Genomic DNA, 7,701 nt, shown 5'->3' with positions numbered 1-7,701 from the left:
GGATTACTATAAAAGTTTATAAGGTACTTCAAAACAAAATACTGGGCCATCAAGAAGCGTCTCCTCCTCTGAACATTTTAGATCAGAAAGTAGCTTTCTTCAGACATGGATTACTCAACTTTGCCAATGTTTTCATAAACAGCTCCTCATCTAGTGACTGTCAGGGGTGCTGATCTTCAAGACCAGGGTTGCTTGTGAACGATTCAGAACCTTAAATCAACTGAGAAGAAAGAAAATAACAGAGAGAGAGAGAGAGAGAGAGAGAGAGAGAGAGAGAGAGAGAGAGAGAGAGAGAATATACAGAGAAGTGGGAGGCAGTGAGGGTCTTGGGCTATCTGGGACTCTTTCTCTGACTGTCCTGGTTGGGACTGTGTGCTTGAACACTAAAAGACACTGAGCTTGAAGGCAAAGTGTCAAATCCACCTGCATTGCAAGCCTGGCATGCCGCACATCTCCTCCGTGGAGGCTGACTTTGAGTTTGTAGTTTTCAAGTCACCTGGAAAACGGTCAAAAGGAAGTGCACACAAATGTGGCATCCTGTTCTCCTTAAATCCAGGGAAGCCCAGAAGGTTTAGCATTGTGGAATAAAGCCAATCTGTTGTTAGCATTTTTGAATCTTAACACCTCTAGAGAGACACCAGAGATGGACTTTATGTAAGCATGCCAGGATGCTTAAGTGTGTTATTGCCGTTTAGTTCTAGTTTAATGAGTGCATAAAAAATAATTGTTTCTAGCACGTGCCAATTGTAGAGCATCCTTCATGAGGGTCACCTCACTTGACCCTGATCAGATGAGAAGAAAATATGGTGGAGAAGTTCATGTTCATCTTTCAAGAGCCATCCTTGACTGCCTCTGTAGACAGAGATTCAGAACCTACCACTGTAAACCAGTGTCTTTGGTAATGTTCAGAGAGACTTTGCGACTTCCTGGAGTTGAGTCTGAAATGACACTGGAATCATACTGGAATCACCTAAGGATTTAGTGAAAATTTAGGCTTCTGGGTTTTGTGCTAAATTTTCCAAATTGGTATGTCTTACTGTACTCTTAAATTTCTTATGCTTCCTAGGGGATTATTATTAAAATCGGAAGAATACTGTTCTACCTAAATTCCTAACTTTTAGAGTTCCATTGTGTACTGACTGGTTTTGTGTGTCAACTTGACACAAACTAAAATCATCAGAGAAATGCACCTCAGTTGAGGGAATACGTCCTTTAGATCCAGCTGTAAGGCATTTTCTCATTTAGTGATCAATGGGAGAGAGCCCACCACGTGGTAGGTGGTGCCATCCCTGGGCTGCTGGTCATGGGTTTTGAAAGAATGTAGTCTGGGTGAGGCAGTAGTGGTGCATACCTTTAATCTCAGCACTCAGGAGGCAGAGGCAGGTGAATCTCTGTGAGTTAGAGGGCAGCCTTGTCTATAAGAGCTAGTTCCAGGACATCTAGGACTGTTACACAGAGAAACCCTGTTTCAAAATCAAAAGAAGGAGGAGGAGGAGGAGGAGGAGGAGGAGGAGGAGGAGGAGGAGAGGAGGAAGAAAAGAAGAAGAAGAAAGAAAGAAGAAAGAAGAAGAAGAAGACGAACGAAGAAGAAGAAGAAGAAGAAGAAAGAAGAGAAGAAGAAGAAAGAAAAAGCACTAAAGGCTGAGCAAGTTATTTGGAAGCAAACCAGTAAGCAACTCCCCACCATGGCCTCTGCATCAGCTCCTGCCTACTGGATCTTGCCGGCCCTGGTTGAGTTCCTGTCCTGACTTCCTTCAGTGATGAACTTTCCTCTCCAACTTGCTTTTTGGTCATGGTGTTTCATCGCAGCAATAGAAACCCAAACACTGATTATAGTATTTTTTTTTAAAAAAAGAAATTTCTTAAGTTATCTCATGAGCTGCCTAAAGATATGTATTGTATCAAGTTCTTAACAAAAGTCTTTCCCTTGCTGTAGTTAGTAGTGGCAGCTTAATCAGACAGCTGCATGGCAAAATATTTAACTTGCTATATGATGTTCTTTTGACATATGAGGACTAGGGTCTGAAAACACCATGGAAGAAGAATGTACAAGGAAGACAATTTAGAATTTAAAGGAATAAGATCAGGGGATTGAAGTCCTAAATGGAGCTATCCTTTTAAACATTCCTTTGTGTTCCCACAAAAGACAATAGTAAAGATGTCTGATTAAATAAAATGACCACCGTTCGACTCTTTTCATGACTCAATGTACTTGTCTGGATTCTGTTATAAATGGCAGAAAGCCAAATTAAATGAATTTCAAAACAGGTTTTGTTCTTGGCCCACAGAACTAATGAGTTGAGTTGGTAGGTTCAGCAGACGCTGAAGTGAGACCCCTGGGAAACCACATGCCTCCCCAGCTGTCTCATCCCTGGTGTTCTTCTTCATTTGAGACAGGACTTTGCCCCTTAGCACAGAAAGAAGCCCACTGACAGCCAACTCCAGGCTCACAGTACACCGGTTTGTCAAGAAGATCCAACGCTTTCTTTATAAATCTGTCAAAACCCCATGGCTCGTTGAGAGTCTGCCCATCCTCAGTGGTCCCGGCTATCACAAGGATGCTGGACTTTGTGAGGGTGGGGCACAGTGCCGTAATAGAGTCAGCCTCGGATTTCAAATGAGCCTCGGGAGCAGAGAGGCTGGAAGGAAGGAAGTCTGGGTCAGGTGTAAAACCATAAAACCTCAGCTACAGAGGGCATGTGCAACTGGATTCCATTTGCCCTGCTTGAACTCTGTTAAGGGGGTCTTCCGAATTCTCTCCTGTACCTCAGTAAGACTTATCTAAGATTATCAGTGATTCTCATTCCAACGACTTCCTTCTTTTTCTCCTTTTTACTGGCTTTTGACCTTTTTCCACACCCTGGACCCAGAGATGCACAGTATTTGGAACTTGTAGAATAAAAAACCCTTTGTTTAGTTTTATTTAACCTTTCGATACAGCCAATTAAGCCTATCTCATCTAAGCCTAGCTACTTAGTCACAGTGCAGAAGATGGCGCCGATTTAGTCGGGACGCTGTCACGTTTAAACCGTATTTGCCATCTGTTTGGCTGGACTTAACTCTTGTGCTTGCCACTTGCCAGCTATGATTCTGGGTACATTTCCAAATCTTCCATGACTCAGCATTTCACCCATCAAGTGAGGCTCGCTGTGTCTCTCCCATGGTGTTGCTTCAAAGATGCTTTGAGGGATCTGATCCATGCAGGCATAATACAGTTTCAATGGGCATGGACAAAGAGTTGTTTTCATAACAGGGCTGGTGAGTTCTGCTGGTCTCTTCTCTCCAGAAATGAATCCCTCTCCTGCTTTCCTTACGGATCTGCACATCTCCAAAGTGGGGTCCCCTGCCCCCCAGCATTGTTTTCTTTGACAAGCATCTCTAACACAAAACTCTCAGCTGGGGTCAGCCATGTCTTTTTACCTTCCGGGCAGCTGCAGGTTAGATAATTCCCTTTGCTAATTACTTCCAGAAGGACAGACTTACCTTCTCCAGCATGGGACTGAAGTTCTTGGATGTTTCTGGAAAAGAAATAAAGAAGTTGAGCTCATGAGCAAAGTTTGGTGTGAAGCCAGTTCACGGCAAGGAGAGGACTTGTTCTCCCATTCATTAGTTCCTTTAAGGAGTTTACCAACAGGTCTTGGCTGCCTTAGATCTGCCACTGAACAATGGCCTGCACGGTGTCCCGTAGGAGCTGCTGTGCTGAGTAACACGACCACAAACTTTCCCACTTTTGTGTATTTAAACAAATTTTGTGTGTTTTAAACAAATTAAAAATCATTGCTACAGGAGGATCTGATTTCTTAAAAAAAAATTAGAAAATAATTTGTTACTTTCCTTGCACCCAATGACTTTGCAGAGGAAGTGGATAATAATGACTTTAATAATTCTTGTTTGTTGCAGGCCAGCCCCTGCTCTGAGTACTTTATGAGTCTTAAATCACGCCCCTTTGCTGCCCTCATCATTCCCATTTTGCAGAGGAAAAGACTGAAGTCTCAAAGGACTCAAGTTTCTTGCCTAAGACTGTGCAGTTTTTAAATACTGATTTTTGCATATTTGCCGGTGAGTGAGTGATTACTGGGTATATACTTAGAGGAAAATCAGAAAATACGCTAAAAAATTCAAGTGATGTAGAATTACAATGTCACTTTGTCCGTGATAATCATTATAATCACACTGCAGGAATTATCATTTGGAAATTCAGCTGTATTTCAGCTTCCCATAACATGGTACATCCGCGTTTCCTTCACCCATTCTCTCATCTATTTCTTTGCCCACAGATTGATTCAATAAACAGTTATAATGTGTCTACTCTCTTGCAAATCACATGTCTCACATAGAGACATATAGAAAGCCCTTATAGAAAGTCCCTTCTAAAAAGCCCATATAGAAGGTCTGTTGTCAAGACATGGATGGTCTCCTGTGAGAATTAAAATATAATGTGTTCGTTATTATAAATGTATTTTTAAAATTCCAGTTAGGAATGATCCTTCCAAGAACACCTGGGGCAATCTAAGAACAGGCGAGATTTTCCCTATAGCATTCTACTTGAATTTGGGGTGCGGGAGGTAGAAAAACATCCTTTTTTGGTTGTTTTCTTTACTCTGCCCAGCATTTGCCATATTGTCCATTAATTTACCCTGAAGAAAAAGAGATTCATAAGAAAACTTAAAATTTAAAAACCAGTATAAACAAATTATGATTGTTACATCTCAAGTACTACTTGTTTCTTATGAGTAAATCAAATTATTTATGTTTTTACTATTTGTAAGGAAGATTAGATTGTTTAAATTTCAAAGATCACAGAATCCCCACCTTCCGAAGTTGTTGAGCTCGGTCTCTCTAGCTGTGATAAAAGACTGACTTTACCTGAGGAGAAATGAGTTCACTCCAGCTGGCCACTCTCACATCATGGTCATCACTAAGGGAATTCAGGGCATGAATTCAAGCCAGGCATGGACCTGGAGGTAGGAGCTGAAGCAGAGACCATGGAAAAATGCTGCTTACTATCTTGCTCTCCGTGGCTTGCTCAGCCTGATCGCTAATATAACAGCAGTACCACCTTTCTAGGGGTGACACCACCCACAATTGACTGGGTTCTCCCATATTAGTCTTCAATCAAGAAAATGACCACACACAGGCTTGCCCACCAGACAATCTGGTAGGAGCATTTCTCAATTGAAATTTCTTCTTCCTAGATTTCTCTGACTTGTTTCATGTTAGCATAAAACTAGCCATCACAGACACCTGTGTATGTATAACATGTGATACCTCCATACACACTTGTGGTTAAAAACACAGCGTAGCATGGAGTAGACATGCTATATTTAGCTCTTAGACCATGCTTCCATCCTCCTTTTCTGAATGTCACTAACTAATATGTAATAATGTAGTCATCATCAATAATAGAGGTCATGAATTGAGAGAGTCAGGAAGGACTTGGGATGGAGTTGGGGGGAGGAAGAAGGAAGGGTGGAAATGATGGAATCTAGTACTTATGTAGAAAATCCCAAAAAGTAAAGTTAAACTTACAACAACCCACAAGCAACGTGGGTTGGACAAAAAGGAAGTTTAAATTTAAAACAACCCACAAGCAAGGTGCAGATACACTGGACCAGCTTGAAAACTTACAGTCTGGTGGGAAGCGCTGCATGGCATTGGAGACACTTGGAAACATTCCCTTTGACATGCAGCTGAGCCTCTGCAAGGGAATGAAGCATTGCTCTGTGAACCAGAGGCAGCTCCTCAGGCCCAAGATGCTGAAACTCCACCCAAACCCCAGTGCCTCTGAGCCATAGCCATGGCATGTAAAAGGCTCCAGAACTAGGGAGACTTTTTCTGCCTCTTTTCTCTTGGCTCATGCTAGTGGAGGCAGGTGTGGCCGATGATTGGGGCATCTGCAAATGTAACTTCTGAGTTTCCACAGGGGGCCCAAGGGAGAACAGTTTGGGTCTTTATTCAAGTGTCATTGGCTCTTAGCCCAGGGTATTAGTGTCTCAAATGTGCAGAGCATTTTAAAGATTGTTTTTTCCTCTCTCTCAAGGTTTCTAGGACAGGAAAGACAGAGTGCCTTTAGTGTTAAAAAGATACCTTTACGTTTCTCATTTCCTGTCTCCGGAGCATTCAACCTTTAATATTCTTTCCTATCAACACGTTTCTAAACAGCTCTCCAATCGCATTCCATTTGAAATGGAATTGATTTTGTCTTGAGGTAGCCACCATTAGGAGCTAAAGTGCACATTTCCTGTTTAATATCATTTCAACTTCATTTCCTTAAAAAAAAATAATGAACACTCTGAGTATTTAACTTATTGGTGAGGAAGGAAAAAAAAAGAAATGTAGGCTCTTTGGCCGGTAGCCCAAAAATAACCAATGAGAGCCTAAGAGGCTACAGTATGGGAAAGAGTTAAGTATGTATTTAGGAAGAAAAAAAATGCAGAATTCTCAGAATTTCATGAGATAAAAATCTTAGGATATTTATTTCTGGGGGTTAATCTCAAAAGACACTTAATCCAAACCCATCTGAGGGTTAATGGACATTACACACTTGTGGCCATGTGCTCATTTGGATGTATAAGATTTTATAGTTGCAGGTCCAGAAGCTTAGCGCATGTCAGAACAGCTTACCCCAAGCCTGCTCACAAGGACAAAAGGAGCAATTTATTTATTTCATTTATGTGTGGTGTGTGGTGTGTGTGTGTGTGTGTGTGTGGTGTGAGTGAGAGAGAGACGAGCGAGAGGAGAGAGAGAGAGAGAGAGAGAGAGAGAGAGAGAGACGGAGGGAGGGAGAGAGAGAGAGAATCAGGATGGATAGCAGATACCTTTACTGCCTAAGTCATCTTAGTGGCCCGCAGACAGTGGACACACTTTTGTCATACGGACTCAGAGTCTGTTGTGTTAAAGTTTACCCATTTTACTACAGGAATCAGTAGGCATCATTAAAAACAAGTTCGAAATTCTATTCTATGGGTCATTTGGTTTTCAGACAGCCTGATTTGTCTAATTCTGTCAATAGTTCCTGCATCTCAGCTTCGATTAAAATCAACAGATTTTAATTTGTCTGTGATACTTTGAGACTCTACCACAGAGTCGCGACTGCTCAGGCTCCACTTCCAGCTTGAGCAGAGCAGAGCAAATGACATTCACCAACGTCATCCTGAGGAATGTTCTATCAAAATAGCCTCTTCAACAACAAAAACATCTGATCCATAAATTGCTAGACTTTCCTGTGTTATTCTCCAAAGAAGGTAAGCTAGTGGCCAATAATGTGTCGTGTGAATTTAATATAATTTAAAACTGCAATGAGGTGAGATGCCACATCTCAGAAGAATTAGTGAAGCGAGTGTTTGAGAGCGTCTGGAGTAACATGTTTGCATACTATCGATGGGAATGCAAAATGGTACAGCCTTTGTATTCTATTGCCTTTGTGGAAAGCAATAGAATTTCCTTAAGCTATTTAAACAACAAAACCAGAACCTTACCACATGATCCATTGTTTTCATTCTGGGTATATACCCAAAATAATTAAAATGGGGGGATTCCATTTGGGATGCTTGAATATCTATATCCATAGCAGCTTCATGTAGTTAGAATGTGAAGGCAATCTAAATGTCCATCGGTAGAAGTGTGGGTGAGCAAACATGATACATTCATACCATGGACTGTTACTCAGTTTTTAAAAGAATAGAAATCTGACATTTGCTG

The sequence above is a fragment of the Arvicola amphibius genome, chromosome 7, assembly GCF_903992535.2.
Source record: "Arvicola amphibius chromosome 7, mArvAmp1.2, whole genome shotgun sequence".
In the NCBI taxonomy this organism is placed as follows: domain Eukaryota; kingdom Metazoa; phylum Chordata; class Mammalia; order Rodentia; family Cricetidae; genus Arvicola; species Arvicola amphibius.
The sequence above is the reverse complement of the archived record's forward strand: the minus strand, read 5'-3'. Positions refer to the sequence as shown.